This window comes from Macrobrachium rosenbergii, chromosome 7, assembly GCF_040412425.1.
Source record: "Macrobrachium rosenbergii isolate ZJJX-2024 chromosome 7, ASM4041242v1, whole genome shotgun sequence".
Lineage (NCBI taxonomy): Eukaryota > Metazoa > Arthropoda > Malacostraca > Decapoda > Palaemonidae > Macrobrachium > Macrobrachium rosenbergii.
The window spans coordinates 12,012,501-12,025,000 of record NC_089747.1 but is presented as its reverse complement, the minus strand read 5'-3'; the positions used below and the strand labels follow the sequence as shown (position 1 = coordinate 12,025,000).

Sequence of the window (12,500 nt, the reverse complement as noted above, 5' to 3'; positions counted from 1 at the left end):
TCGCCTGAGGTAGTACATGCCTCAAGTAATGGATTAATCGCTAGTTACCATTACTGAGATCGAGTTATAACCCCGTCCGTCAGAATCGAGCGCTCCATTAAATACGTAGAGCTAACACATGAAAGTAAGCGAAATATTAAATTGTTTACAATGCTTCTATATGTATATGTGTGTGTAACATGAAATAGGAAGCTACAAATGTTGTTTAATATCCAACTCACGCTACTTTGGGAATATCCCCGATGGGGAATTATCACCGAAGGGGATTTTTATAAGTGATAAATGGATCAGTAACCGGCGGGTCCCATCGGGGATATTCCCGAAGTAGCGTGAATTGGATATTAAACAACATTTGTAGCTTCATAATTGTATATATAAATCACGGTGATAAAATTTTATATATATATATATAATATATATATATATATATATATATATATATATATATATATATATATATATATATAATATATATATAAAAACTAATCGACACATGAGCACTTCCCACAGAAATAAACTTACTCACGTCGGGATCGAACCCAAGCTCTCAAACGGAAGGCCAGGGCGCTACCTGCGTGGGTCAATTGGTAGCGCCCTGGCCTTTCATTTGTCACAACTTTCGAGAGGTGATTACCTGTGCCCACATCCACCCCGGTTGCGGCTCACAACGACTGTCTACCTACCATGTACTGACTCACTGCCTAGGTCAGTAGTGACGCTAAAGGGCTTTTTAGAAAGTGCCTAAATAGCTCCGTTCTCCCCTGGAATCGAACCCAGCAAGAACCACGACAATGCGATGCCATTAACTCTGAATTAATATAGGGCAGCGAATGTGTATACTTCAAGAGGCCACTCAAATATGACATGAAGCAGATGCAACAGGTATTGAAAAACACCGAGATAAAAACAATGTGCCAGACATTAATTAGAGAGAGAGAGAGAGAGAGAGAGAGAGAGAGAGAGAGAGAGAGAGAGAGAGAGAGAGAGAGCCTCTCCCCATCTCTTTTCTTACCAGGCGTCGATATTGGATCACGGTTTAATTGACAATGCGACCGTATTTGGGTCATTACGGATGTCTGGTTCAATGTGTGCGTGAGTGCGAGTGTGGGCGGAGAGAGAGAGAGAGAGAGAGAGAGAGAGAGAGAGAGAGAGAGAGAGAGAGAGAGAGAGAGAGAGAGAGAGAGAGAGAGAAAGGAGTTCCGTGCGTGAATTGGCTCTGTCGGAGTGAAACGAGATGAATACAAACCAATGCTGGCGCTGGTAATGACAAACAGATTGCAATCAGAGCTGCAAAGGAAGGGTAGTGTAAATTGGGTTGCAACGTTCGATGCAATTTCGATGTACCAGCTGTTTCTTGCGTGACGTGGACTATTAGACGTTGGCTGTAATTTTGGTAAAATCTTCCATATTCAACATGGGACGCCCTAAGAATTTTGGGGATACACATGAAAAATATCCTGTAGTTTAGCTAAATCTCTGAATTTTGGGAATAAACATTAAAAATAAAAAATATTCTGTAATTTAGGTAAAATATCCCACATTCAACATACGACGCCCTAAGAATTTTGGGGATAAACACTAAAAATATCCTGTAGTTTAGGTAAAATCTACCCAAGTGAACATAAGACACCCTACGAATTTTGGGGATACACATTAAAAATGTTCTGTAATTTAGGTAAAATCTTCCACATTCTGCATATGACACCCTACAAATTTTGGGGATAAACATTAAAAATATTCTGTAATTTAGGTAAAATCTCCCACATTCAACATATGACATCCTACGAATTTTGGGGATAAACATGAAAAATATTCTGTAATTTATGTAAAATCTTCCACATTCTACATATGACACCCTACGATTTTTGGGAATAAACATTAAAAATATTCTGTAATTTAGGTAAAATCTTCCTCATTCTACATTATGACACCCTACAAATTTTGGGTATATAAAAATTAAAAATATTCTGTGATTTAGGTAAAATCTTCACATTCTATCCATGACATCCTACGAATTTTGGGGATAAACATTACAAATATTGTGTAATTTTTGGGGACAAATATAAAAAATACGATGGCTTTTGAATTTCATATAATTTACATATGATTCACGGCAAGATGTTGCAAGAAGGAGAAAAATGGAAAGGTTATAAAACTGGCTTGACAAGTCCGGCATATCATGCAAAAACACACCATAGAAAGTTTCTTAAGACAAACGCCAAAGCATTTCCGGAGTCAGAAATTGTCATGAAATCGAAAAGGTTATTCTGACAAGGACATGATCATTCGTTAACATTGTCACATTTCTGGCTGACGGACAGAAATGATAGAACTATTAACGAAAATCTGACGTCACAGCAGCACGACATAACCGATCATATTCATCTCTATCAGTCACTTTCGTGCTTTCAATGTGTCCAGGTGGTTTCAGAATGAGATTCATCACCAGCTGAGGAAAGAAATCTATTAAGAACACTGTCATCTTTTTCTTTCTTGTAAACAGACAGTTTTCGGGACCTGATCGCCTAAGAGCCTTCAGCAAACTAATAGTAGATATATATAGAATATAAAATTTAGACCACCGGCCAAGCGCTGGGACCTATGAGGTCATCCAGCGCTGGAAGGGGAATTGGCAGCAAGAAGGTTTGAAAGGCGTAACAGGAGGAAAGCCTCGCAGTTGCACTACTAAAACAACTGTTAGAGGGTGGAAAGTCAGATGGAAGAAAGAAAATATGAAAGGAGGTAAAGTAAAAGGAATCAAAGAGGTTGCAGCTAGGGGCCGACGGACGACTGCAAAGACCCTTAAGTAACGCCTACAGTACCCTACGAGAGGTGCACTGACGACACTAACCTCCCTACGGGGAAAGAGTAGGGTTAGACCTAATGTTTTTGGGATTACTCAAGGACTTTTAAAAACACATCCAGACGGGTTTCTAAAATCAGGTAAAACGGAACGTTCAACATAGCCTATACATATGAAAGATTAAACAAAAATCTTGAAAGACAGCATTCAATTCACAAATGCTTACTGGATGAAGCACAATATATTTTTCATACATTACTTTATTCAAGCAAAGGATGTCGTAAAGTTGGATGACTGAATCTCATTAGAAATTTAATGCGGAAGAAATATGACAGCTTTCAAAACCAACCCCAGCAACCAGCTATGAGTACTCAAGTTATAAGTTCGGTCTCTAGGAAATTGTGCGTCTGCCACTCATGATTGACCTTTCAACCCTTAACTGCGCCAATATGATGCACGGAAGACTAACAAAAACAAAAGCCAGTTCTCTCACAATATACCTGCTTACAATAACTAACTGTAAGTGAGCATTACATTTTATATACCTACATACATATTAAAACGTACACAGATATATGTAGCCTATATATATATATATGTGTGTGTGTGTGTGTGTGTGTGTGTGTGTGTGTGTGTGTGTGTGTGTGTGTGTGTGTGTGTGTGTGTGTGTAGGCTATACACACACACATGTATATATATATATATATATATATATATATATATATATATATATATATATATATATAGAGGAAAAACTGTTAATACATCTACTGCTTTAACAAAAACATACAAAAACATACTTGATTTAATCGATAATAAAAAAAGCTTAATCTCAAAACTTAATGCAGGAAGAAGAAGAAGAAGAAGAAGAAAAAATAAGTTTTAAAAAATAATAAAAAACAGAAGTTTCTGCCTCCGAACAGTCGACGTCTGTGGCACCCTCAAGAGTCACAACACAACATTCAGAAGACTGACTGGGCTACTTCACGCGGAATCAACGCGAGAGGAGTAACCCGATCTTTAAAGCAGCTAACATGACGCCGAGAGTTGCATTCATGGGAGGAAGTGATTAATTCGCTATCTTTCTCTCTCTCTCTCTCTCTCTCTCTCTCTCTCTCTCTCTCTCTCTCACTGATGTAAGTAGTAGCGCACTTGATTCATTAAGTGAGAAGGGCGCGATATGGTCGGTATGGAATGCTCCAGTAAACCCAGGTACCTTTTTTTTACCCATACGGTGAAACAGATGGTGGTCACTACACCAATTTCTTTAGTAAATGATGATGAGGAGAGAGAGAGAGAGAGAGAGAGAGAGAGAGAGAGAGAGAGAGAGAGGCTAACATTTAAAGTTTATAGGCCTACAGTATATACCATGTTATGAAACTCAAGCTCTCTATGAGGAAACACTCAAAATAACGGAAAACATCTAGCCTCTCAATTTTTCAAACAGTGTTTCTCGCCTTACGTAACCAGAGAGACTCCCGCGAAAATAGCCACCAAGGGGAACATGAGAGAGAGAGAGAGAGAGAGAGAGAGAGAGAGAGAGAGAGAGAGAGAGAGAGAGAGAGAGCGAGAGCCTTTTCTCTCAGAGGGAATGGGCCTAAAAGGTGTGACTCTTCCGGGTCTCAGTAAGCAGTTTTAGATAAAGTTACTAGACCTATAATGTTCTTAGGCCTGGCTTCGTTCCATAGCAGTTACCTGTATACCGGGAACAATGTACAACACTGTCCAACTGAGAGAGAGAGAGAGAGAGAGAGAGAGAGAGAGAGAGAGAGAGAGAGAGAGAGAGAGTCAATTTAATGCTCTGGGATTTAAATTTCAACAGGCAATTTAAGGATTAAAACTAAAATACGCAGGAAATGGGCCATCAGAAAAACGTTACACAACGCAATACTGTTACGCAAAACCGCAAAAAGCTGTAGGTGTCGATAGAAGACCAATACTTCTAAGCAAAACGAAATGGAAATTACAGAACTGCCAATATACTGTCAATACTTCTGCAAAAAATATATAAACCAATATAAAAATATAAAAAAAATATACATAAACCAATATAAAAATATAAGGCATAAGAGTTGATAATAAAAAGGGAAAGCCTGCCAACAGAACTACATGGAGCCTAAAGATGATGGAAGTGTAACACGTCTGACTTTGTAAATATACTTCTTATTTATTTATTTACTTATTTATTTACCTATTTTTTTACACGTCTTGATGCCTTCCCGCCATTTAACACACCACAAAAGTGCTCCAACTCGCACACGAACTGAATTTCTTCAACCGTTAGCATCTTTCTGTCTTCTTTGGCAGCAATTATGAGGATTTAGGTCAGAAATACACTTAATACTATTCATTTCACAAATATATTAATCATTTAAAACCATAGGTTTAGGGTTCTCTGCAAGATTTTAAGTACTGTAGATATGGTCGTAGTACTGTATAGCCTAAAAGTATAGGCCTAGTCTATGAACACTGGAAATTATTTTCAACAAAATAAGAACTTCGTTACTATTTTATATAAAATAATGCCACTAACTATGGGTATCCGTTCTTCCAGTGTGATTTTTAATTGGTACTGTCAGTTAAAGAAAAGTATTGGACATCATTTCTCCTACGTTATTCTTTTGTAAATGATTCTTTGGCGGCAACATGACGAACAGGTTCAAATTCAGTACTGACTACTTTGCGCAAACGCAGATGGCAAGGTCAGGCACGTAGCCAGGTTGACAATTGGGGGGGGTTCAGTTGGTGTAAGGTGGAACTTTGAAGGCGGGTGGGCGTGGGGGCCGCCTAGACACCTAGTGGGGTCCAGGGGCGGAGCCCTGGTGGGGGTCCAGGGGCCGAAGACCCTGGAAGCTCCAGGGTTTTAGGAGTACTGTTTGCACTGTATAAAATTATACTTTCCAGAGAGCAATGGAAAATAAACAAACATGTATTTGAGTAATTTAAATGAAGACAAACATGCGCAGAGTAAGTATCCAAACGATACTTTCGTATCCATTTCGCAACACTAGGGGCCCAGGTGGAACTCTAGGTGCTCTGTGGGGGGGGGGGTTTATCTGAACTCTCTGAAACCCCCTCGCTACGGGCCTGAAGGTGATAAGAGACCCCATGAAATGTCCTGTGTAGAAGTGCTTTCATCTATCTACTCGTAAACTAAAAACACTCTCAAAATCCTAATGGAATGAAACGTTTCAGGGAGCAATTTCCAAAGGAATGGAAAACAAAAGGTTAGTACTACTGAGCGGATACAACCGTCCGCCGAAGCTCACATCGACACATCAGAACAGACGTCAATAGAAGCCACAGCACATGATTCTGGGATCGTTCGTAGACTAAATAACATCAAACTGTCGTATCGCATGACACATGACAGCTGACCATAAGCCCATGCGAGATCAAATTACACAAAAGAGATAAGTCTGATGCGAAAATCTCCTCTCTCGTGTAATTTACTGATAATAAGCGCGTAAAACGTCACGCGGGCGGACGCTGCTTCCAAAACAGGGTAAAAAAAAAAAAAAAAAGAGAGCGAGACAAAGAGAGATACTCTTTTGATCACCTTCCCTGTTTATGCACGGGAAACTTTAGGAAAGGAGCGGGGATCATTAGCGTAATGAGAGAGAGAGAGAGAGAGAGAGAGAGAGAGAGAGAGAGAGAGAGAGAGAGATGAGGAGGAGATGCATTTGCGCCAAGGGTTTTTTCTTTACGATCTCAAGTTCAAACGATTGGAATAAGCTATCAGACAAACATACTCTCTCTCTCTCTCCGTACAATAATAAAAAAAAAATGAGTAATATCCACATTTAAAAGAACATTTTCATAAATTCAGATCTAAACCACCAAACGCACACACACACAGAAAGGTATTAATACACATTAAAGATAATGTGTAAGTGCTAAACCCCTCATCACATCCATATCAATTTCCTGTTATATCTAAGGAATAACAGATAGTTTATAGACCTATGAAATCACGAAATCCTACCCTTGTCACAAGTTACCACTAGGAACATCCAAACACCATTCACTCAAACTACGGTGAAAAATTATTTGTTAAGGATTCCCTCATATAATGTTTGAGCCTAAAACCTTTTCTAAGGACCCGAATAGAACAGAATAAAGAATTTAAGTCAAAAGCAAAGGGCTGGGACCTGTCATGTCATTCAGCGCTGAAAAGGAAATTGATAGTGAGAAGGTTTTAAAGGTGTAGCAGGAGGAAAACCTCGCAGTTGCACTAGGAAACAATTTTTAGAGGGTGGAAAGTCAGATGGAAGAAAAAGAATATGAACGGAGGTACAGTAAAAGAAATGAGCGAGGTTGCAGATAGGGGCCTAAGGGTCTAAGGACCTGAAAAATCATATCTAGTTCCGAATCTCTTTTATTAAGGGTTCCCTCTAACACACCGGCTGAATTACTTTCTTTTAAAAGTACCGGAGATCGTATCTGTTATAGTGGCTCTCTTCATTAGGCCTATCTCTTTACACATTTGGGCATTCAATTCTACCGAAGCTTCCTTAGTAAGTTAATGCCCTTTTGGGTTGGTCACACGTGTATATACATTTTTAATAATAATAATAATAATAATAATAATAATAATAATAATAATAATACATGGTAATGCCTGAATGACGCTGACGGAATACATTTTAGATTTGTATAGACACAATGCTAAATAAATCACTAGACGTTATGCGCGTAATAAAGATGCAATGACAACACACCGTCCCGTGTCCTCGCTTGGATTTTGGGATGAGTTTGCTAGCCTATGACCATATCGCCTTGTGGGGTTCTAGTTTTTAACTTGGCTTATGCATAAGCACTGTGAAGTATTAAAGAAAAATTGCAGCCTCCCTCATAACTTACTGGAAGCTTCATGTTACGACATAAAGATGTGGGCAAATCTGTACGGTTACATAGTATTTACATTTACTGTATATTACTGCAACACAGGTTACAGTCAGTTATAGGCGTAATGGAAGGGAACTGAAGTGACAAAGAAATGAACGAAAAAATATAAATTAATATTAAACTAAACTAAACAATGACCATGTCTATAAAGAGTTCTGTTGACGCTAAAACTAAAATGGTATATTATTCAACGGCTAATACCTGAAATCACATTTCCAAAAGCTGACAAGCGTCACGTCACAGTGACGAAAATCTTTGGCTAATCTGATCGAAAGCATTTTTGTGAATAACAGAGGGGTGGATGAAACTAAGGAAGGTCCAGTGAAATTGAAGATGGAGGGGCGATTTCACATAGTACACGCGACACTTAAAAGTTTAGTTGACTAGTCTGAAAGGGGTAATGAACCGTTAGCCCCTCTTGACATTTCATGTTTCAAAGACAGGATGTGGCTGTGATACAAAAAAGGGATTCCCCTTACTGATAACATAATCAAATGCGAGATTCTTTGAAGTTTGTAATAATAATAATAATAATAATAATAATAATAATAATAATAATAATAGTGAAGAAATCCACAGTGGTGTAGATGTAAATATATGTTTTAGAAACGGACATACAAACGAGAGCTTTCGAGAACCTGCTCGGTTCTCTTAACTTCAGAAGGAGAATCGAGCTAGTTCTCGAAAGCCCTCATTCGGATATACATTTCTAAAATATATATTTACATCTACGCCACTGTGGATTTCTTCACCATTTTAGTGACTCAAGCTATTTATTATGAGATTAATAATAATAATAATAATAATAATAATACGGACCTCTCGGAACAACAAGGCACATTCTCATCTAGACATATACCAAGCTAGACTCACAGTACTGTACATGACAGACCGATGACCACGGTTGAGTTAAAAACCCACCGTGGCAGTCACAACCATTGTTAAGGAAATGGGTATGGGGCTACCAACCTCGTCCCAAAAAGATCTCTCTCGTTGAACGTGCTTCAATTCTACAGGTATATACAGTACTTTCTCTTGTTGCGTGTGCTTCAATAATATAGGTATACAGTTATCTCTCTCTCTCTCTTTGTGTGTGCTTCAATAATATAGGTATACAGCGATCTCTCTCTCTCTCTATGTGTGCGCTTCAATAACATAGGTATACAGTTATATCTCTCTCGTTATGTTTCAATAACATGGGTATACAGTGATCTCTCTCTCTCGTTGTGTGTGCTTCAATAATACAGTTATACAGTGATCTCTTAACACACAAGAACTAAGTCGTTTAGAAATGACTTCGTGTTCAGCGAACTAATTCTATAAATGCAGTATATGACACCAGCTTCAAATGATACTGAAACGATCTGTATCGAAACGAAATCCATTCTCTCTCTCTCTCTTTTACCAAGGCGACACCTAGGCGTGAAAAAATAAGGAATAGGGAATTCCTGAGGTATCTATTATGCACTAAGAATTATGTCAATTACTTCAAGATGACATCGACTGTAAAAATCAATTACCCTTCAGTGGAAAAAGTGAAACAAGTACTTACAACAAATACAGGAAGGATGTGTCAATGCCTATACTACCTGAAATAGAAAAAATATAACTATGAATGTAAATATTCAGAGAGAGAGAGAGAGAGAGAGAGAGAGAGAGAGAGAGAGAGAGAGAGAGAGAGAGAGAGAGAGAGAGAGAGAGAGAGAGAGAGTTTTGATAATGATAAAATTCCTGAGAAAAGAGAGGTAAGGATTCTCAAGAATTTGTGAGAGAGAGAGAGAGAGAGAGAGAGAGAGAGAGAGAGAGAGAGAGAGAGAGAGAGAGAGAGAGAGAGAATTGCAATAATAATAAAATTCCTGAGACAAGTGAGGTAAGGATCAACACGAATTTGTGTGTGTGTGTGTGAGAGAGAGAGAGAGAGAGAGAGAGAGAGAGAGAGAGAGCGCATGTTGACACATTAATCTACATACCCCTTCCTTGAGAGTAGAAAGCTTCTTCTTCTTTTCTTTTATCTTCGCGAGAGAGAGAGAGGAGAGAGAGAGAGAGAGAGAGAGAGAGAGAGAGAGAGAGAGACGAACAAAAGAATGGTCTCAAGCTTTTCATCCAAACTTGGGAAAAGCGTCCTTTTAAAGAAGCACTAATGAAGATCCCAAGCTACTTTTCTAACTTCTTAAAATTCTTATGAAGTTCTTATGTCAATTTCAAAATTTTGAAGTCTGTAACGAAGTTTTATGTCTAATTTTTAACTTCTGAATATTCTAATAACTTCCCGTGTTAGTTTTTGGCTCCTGAAAATTCGAATAACTTCTCAATGTAGTTTTTGGCTCCTGAGCATTCTAATAAATTTTTAACTTCTGAAAATTCGAATAACTTCCCAATGTAGTTTTTCGCTCCTGAAAATTCTAATGAAGTCCCCATGTTACTTTTTAAATTCTGAAAACGTTAATAAAGTTTCCATGTAATTTTTTAACTTCTGAAAATTCTAATGAAATTCCCATGTTACTTTTTAATTTCTGAAAATTCTAATGAAGTTCCCATGTTACTTTTTAACTTCTGAAAATTCTAATGAAGTTCTCATGTTACTTTTTAACTTCTGAAAATTCTAATGAAGTTCCCATGTTACTTTTTAACTTCTGAAAATTCTAATGAAGTTCCCATGCTACTTTTTAACTGCTGAAAATTCTAATGAAGTTCCCATACTTTTTAACTTCTGAAAATTCTAATGAAGTTCCCATGTTAGTTTTTAACTTCTGAAAATTCTAATGAAGTTCCCATGTTACTTTTTAACTTCTGAAAATTTTAATGAAGTTCCCATGCTACTTTTTAACTTCTGAAAATTTTAATGAAGTTATGTCACTCTCTATCTTCTCTAAATTCTACTGTTAACAGGTCATTTTTTTCCACCGGGACAACCTAATGTTACCAGGTCAATTTTTTTACCTTCTGAAAATTCTAATATTCCAGATCAGTTTTTTACCTCCTGGAAACTGTAATGTCCCCAGGTCAACTTTTTCACTTCCTGAAAATTCTAATGAAGTTCCCTTGTCATTCCTTCAACTTCAGACAATAATCACATCCAGCTTAGAAATCAATTTACCGAATTTTAACAAATCCCGGTAAAAAAAAATCAAAACAGACAACCTAGTCTGTGCACGTATCTTTGTGCACGCGAGTGCAACCAAGGAAAAATTTATTGTGCACGCGATTCCGGTAATATACAATTTTGGTCCAAATTGATTCAGCGAATCTTCAGCGTATTCAGTTACGTAAGATTGTCAGTGGTTTGGAGACATGCACAAAATCCTTCTTTCCTGGAATCACTCTTAAGCTGAAACTCAGTCAATGGAGAGAGAGAGAGAGAGAGAGAGAGAGAGAGAGAGAGAATCTGCTCATAAAAATAATGGAAGGGACCTTTCAAAACAAAAAATGACACATGTAAAGTTAAAAGTTTCTTCACCCCAAATAAAATTCTAACATACAGACAAAATCGCAGAGAGAGAGAGAGAGAGAGAGAGGATGATAACACCGTCCTCTATATGAAGGAACCTGCCCATAAAAATAATGGAAGGGACCTATCAAAATAAAATAAAAAAGGGCATGTAAAACTAGAAGTGTCTTCCTCCAAAAAAAAGGAAAAAATGGAAAAATTGAGAGAGAGAGAGAGAAACAGAGCAGAAGAAGAGAGAGAGAGAGAGAGAGAGAGATAAGTCAACATTTTCCAAAAGAGAAATCTGTATTTGCTTCTTAAACACGGAGTTACGACGCCATATTTGGCTTCCACACATCATTACTTTTAAGTCGTCATGTCGAGTTTTTTTTTTTTTTTCTGACTGCCAGAAAACCTGCACTGTTATGCAGACTTTTATTAACCTATTCTTAAAAACGAAAAACTTTTCCATTACAGCAAATAAAACTCTCGCCGAGATTTCTACGTGCCCGAAAAGTTTTATAGTTTTCGGACAAAATTCGAGGAAACCTTCTTGCGTAATCGGAAAAAAAGACGAATTTTGCAAATGACTCTTTACAAAATACCATCTATGTGATAAATAACTGTATCTTGCTTTTAAATCTTATATAAGGCTCTGTGTTATTATGTAATAAATGACACTATTTTGCTTTTAAATCTTATATAAGGCTCTGTATTAACATATTTTTGTATATACCATTAAAACCACTATTCAGTTATGCGTTATCATTTTCTTCATCTTCTGCACATCAGAGTAAAGATCCAAAGTTTTTGGAACGGATTTTTTTTTCTGATAAAACCTCCAGATTCCTCTTCCTGGAAGTGAAAATTTTTGTAATATTCAGAGAAATCTCTGGGAAATATTTTTGTGCAATGAAAAATCTTTGCACAATCTTTGCACTTTACAAAGGGGAAAAAATTCCAAGACATGAATATGCACTATACATAACTGGATATAAATACTTTACATAAACATACATACTGTAGACAATAAATGAGAAATCTTTGAAAAAAAAAAAGAAATAAGTTTTGAAGACCAACAACAATTTTCATGGAAGTCAACGTACATTCAATACCTGACTCACACAGTCCACGCAACGCCATATTACATAACAAATCAATCAACTCAATAACGGCATCTCTTCCCTTGTTAAGTATCGGTTCTGGTAAACTAAAGGAACACCAGTGGCAAGGCGAGTTACCACTGATATAATATTAAGTGGCCAAGATATAAGCCTACATTTGATTGACACTTATCCCAGAATTTAAATTCAAAATTAACAGCCTGAAGGTCATGTTAATTCGAATGAATCAAGACCACTA

The 12,500-nt window shown here is 37.3% G+C and overlaps 1 protein-coding gene across 8 annotated transcripts in view; it reads right to left on the bottom strand.

Moving 5' to 3' along the window:
• The window catches only part of LOC136840129 (hexosaminidase D), a 586,535-nt gene that overhangs the window by 220,680 nt on the left and 353,355 nt on the right, over window positions 1-12,500 (bottom strand). Inside the window, exon 1 of one of the 8 annotated variants that reach the window (XM_067106540.1) lies at window positions 9,264-9,295. The exons of the other annotated variants lie outside the window; for them this stretch is intronic. The gene's annotated coding sequence lies outside the window, so the exon portion shown is untranslated. Of the gene's footprint in view, window positions 1-9,263; window positions 9,296-12,500 lie in introns of those variants that run through there. 8 annotated transcript variants of the gene reach the window in all.